The following is a 4,426-nucleotide window of genomic DNA, read 5'->3' as shown; positions in this document are numbered from 1 at the left end:
CAAAACAGAGATTTATACATATGCAATTTCACAAAATTTAGCATTGCATAAAAATATAAATATGAAGCTGTTCCCCACTATTTGGCTGACTTCAGACTAGTTAACACACCAAAAAAATCATCGGTTAAGGATTTAGAACCCCTTGGATGAAAATTTATTATTGTCTAATATAATACGTGACTTGATTGATGATATCAATGTCCTCTTCTTTTTCTATACATGATTCTTCATTGACCCATTTTGAAGGCAGTGGAAATTACTTCTGCATAAAAATAGGCAATTTGAGGAGCGTAAGGTAGGTCACCCTGCCCACTACCCCTTGTCATTCTGTTGGCCCTTGCAAGTGGTCTCTGGCTGTTCATTGGCCTTTCCCACCCCCTCCGACACCTGAATGGTGATATCTGATTGGTGCATTCAGGGCATGGGTGTAGGTACGAGGGAGGAAGTGGAGGAAATAGTGTACCCAACACACACGCGCCGACCCTGATTATACATCTTCTTAAACTGCTGCTGCCTAAAATAATGTGCTTATCCCTGTATATAGTGAGTCCGATGAGCCCCGTGGGCATTGGCTACTGTTTTACTTCTCATCCTCAATTAGAACCATGAAGACCAAAGTGGTGGTTACAAAGTCCACAAAGGTGATCCGACAAAACATGAAAGTCAGAGAAAGAAAACCCAGATTAAGTTGTTATTCTAGAAAGATAAAGGAGCTGCTCCTTCCATGGTAGGAGTCCAATGTAGCCAACTTGCCACACAGTAGCTGGCTGGGCCTTGGTACCCAAGACCCGTGAGGGCTCAGGTAGGTGTGTCTAGCTGCTAAGCAATGGAGAGTCCAAGGTGAAGGGAGGCCATGCCACCCTCTTAATGCCACTATGGCCACTGAAGAAAAAGTGGTTCTGGATAGCTGACAAGTTTGCTCTTTGGCCTGGCTGGGGCTGGCCTGGAGTTGCTGGGCAAACAATAGACCACTTTTCCGAGGACAGATCAGGAGCAAGTGTTAGTAATACCTGATTCTTTGTTAAGTTTCAACATATGAATTTGGAGGGGGAGACACAAACAGTCAGTGTATAGCAGCGATCCAATTCATTCTTGTGCTTTTCCCCCTTCTATGTCTACTATAACCTACAGCTACATTATTATCACCGATCTTAGAATGATGTTTCTCAGATTAAATCTTTCATTATTATATTTCTTCTACCACATTTAGTAACTCATTAAATTAAACTGGTGTGGCTTATAAATACTTCTAGCAACAACATTTGAAATTAGAAGTGATATTATCTAGAATGTCCAGGGACCTATTAATTGTAATTTTACTATAGCCAGGAACACTGCATGTCCCTTCAACGGAGTGACCTGAGAGAGCACAAGATTCGGAATGAGCCAGCCCCTGGTGCTGAGTCTCAGCAAATCCCTGAGACTCATAGTCCATCCTATACAATGACGCTGTTGCCACCGCAACACAAGAAGGTGTGATGTGAATGACATGCTACATGGAAAGGTACTTTGAAGAGGGAGAAGCTTCATATCAATATTGGTTATTACTTAAAAGATCTTGGAACTTTGAAACGAAATGTTCTAAGGTTTAGATTCTTCATATAGTCCAATGTCACGGCAATCACCTTGATTTGAGTGCAGTGGGGAGGATTCTGAAACTGCCATCAACAGCAGGAACGAACAAACTGAAAAAAAGTGATAAATTGTGCTTTCAAGGGTATGTGTTTACCTTATTAAATCTCTTTGCAGCAAAGCTTTTAAGAGATGAAGACATTTGGAGAACCTGGTTAGGCAGAATGAAATAAAAGATGAATGCACTTCAAACACATCTGGGAAATGTCAACATGATTCAGTTACTAAGAGCTTGTAATTCAAGCTAAATTTATTATTTTATTTTATGTTTTTAAAAATCAGTTTGATGAAAAGAAAATTTTAGATGATATTTGTCATTTTACTAATTATTCATCTCAAATATGACTTTAACTAGGATATACAGCTTAATAAAAAAAGTTCAGTAAAGACTCTAAACATGAAATCAGGTATGACAAATCACCTGGCCAGTCTTACTGCAATAGAAAAACTCCAGCCCTATCTGAGGTTCCAGAAACTTTGGCTGCGTGGTCACTGCATTTTAACCATTCCATAGAGTCAAGCAGACCAGAAGGTAAAAAAGGACTGTCTTGGCACAGAGGCCTCAAATGGAACGGGAATAAACTGTCTAACTCTGAGACAGACCCTGAGCAATGGCTCTGACAGATTCCCATGCTGCTAGTTTATGCCTCTCAGACTTGTTAGCAAGACTTCTACTACTAGTATCACTACTAATAAATTCCATTAATAATGTAATGTAATGCAATGCAATATATACTAATATGCCTAATTATAAGAATATGTTCAGTGTTATTCTAAGTATGAATTATTCCATTGTATTCTTACATGCATCAATGCTATTATCATTCCCATTTTAAAGATGAAAAAAAATGATATACAGAGGTTGAAGAACTTGCCCAAAATCTGAACCAAATCAGTCTAACTCCAGTGTCCCCTTTCTCATCAAACAGCACACTTGTTGCCTCTCCCATGGTGTGGCCCTGCAAGATGGCTCTGAGTTTTTTCACAGGGCTTTCTCAGCCTTCACTTTATTACTCTTCTGCCTCTGGCTGCATTTTAGAAGTCTGCCCTCCCTGCCCCATGGCTACCCTCCAGTAAAGAGTGGGTAAATCACTTGGCTGTGGTGTTGGAAAGAAGAGATGATCCTGGGAGAGGTGGTCCATGTACTTTGAATTGGTTTCCAGAAGGAAGAGTGAATTTTATCTGATCCATCTGTATTTTATTACCTTGTTATAATAAAGGCATCCTTTTGGGTGGCTGCCTTGGTTAGGTAGTGTGGTGGGCTAAATAAAAGCCCCCAAGATGTCTATACCTAATTCCTGAACTTGTGAATATGTTACCTCAAATGGCAAAAACGACTGCACAGAACTGATTAAATCAAGGATTTTAAATAAGGTTCCTGGGTTATCTGGGTGGGTGCAGTATAATCATAAGGGTCCTCATAAGTGAAAAAGAGAGGCAAGAGAGAAGGTCAGAGTCAGAGAGAGATTTGAAGATGCTACTTGGCTGGCTTTGAAGATGGAGGAAGCCATGAGCCAAGGAATGCAAGTGGCTTCTAGAAGCTGGAAAAGACAAGGCATTGGATTCTCCCCTAGAGCCTCTAGAAGGCAAACAAACCTTCCAACATCTTGACATTAGCCTGGTAAGACCCTTTTCAGGTAATGATTGGAGATTAGGAAATAAAAACTCTGCCAAATATTTATATGCTCAAGGGTGGTTTGCCTAATAGAGGAAATTCTATTTATTTTCTTCTCCTCACATTCTCTCCCAGCATTTTCCCTCAGATTCTATCCAAACTGACCTAACAAGATTCTTGCTGAAGTCTGACCAGGGTGATCAGACATCAAAAGGGTATGGTGGGGGGGGTGAGGAATTCAGTCCTATATCAGGAGTGATCAAATACCAAGAATGGAGAATTCTGGCTAAACTGACTTATCATAATTCTTGCTAAAATTGGACAATGCATAAAGGAACAGGGAAGTCCAAAAGTCAGGCCTAGACGAAAAAGAGTTCAGCATGTTTTCTGATAAGGCAGCCTGAGTAGGGTCTGGTTGATGAGAGAATCTGTGTCAATAGAATCACAATATGTGGTCATTTGTGACTGTCTTCTTTCACTAAGCATAAGGTTCATCCACGCTGCAGCATGTTGACAATTCATTTTTGTCACTGAATAATATTCCATTGTATGGACTCAAAGTTTTACTGTATCAAATTTTTACTTTTTTTTCTTTTTTATCACAACTTCCTCTACCAGATGTTGAGGAATGAGCCTTTTGGTTTTGCCAAAAGACAATAAAAGGCACACTTGAGTGTGGATAGTAAAGACTAATCATCATGCGCCGGGACTTGGTTTGAGAGCTCATCTAACCCTCACAGCCAGCCCTTGAGGTATTATCATTTTTATACGTGAAAAAAAAACGAGGTACATTTGGAACCAAGGGACTCACCCAACATCCTACACGGGGGAAGTGGGGCTGAACTCAAACCAGGCCCAGACGTTGGACGCTGAAGCCTCACCGAGGACAAGTTACTGAATGAACGGCACAGCGACATGTAAATGGGCTGCGTGTCCCGCGAGACTCTAGTCGGAGACGAAAGGCTTCCAGGGCCACGCAAGGTCCCAGCCACCCAAGGGCCGAGAGAGCGCATCGGAACCAACAGCGCGACCCCAGTCTCAGGCGCCGGAGAAGACACATTTGCGGAGGACTTCCGGGGCAGGGTCTGGCGGGAGCGGAAGAGCCCGGGTGGCTGCGCGGCCACGAGCGAGGTCGGGCCGGGTAGCGGGGCAATCGCGGCTCCAGGTTGGGATCTGGGG

This window comes from Pteropus medius, unplaced genomic scaffold, assembly GCF_902729225.1.
Source record: "Pteropus medius unplaced genomic scaffold, Ma_sr-lr_union100, whole genome shotgun sequence".
Taxonomy (NCBI): domain Eukaryota; kingdom Metazoa; phylum Chordata; class Mammalia; order Chiroptera; family Pteropodidae; genus Pteropus; species Pteropus medius.
This window is presented reverse-complemented; position numbering follows the sequence as displayed.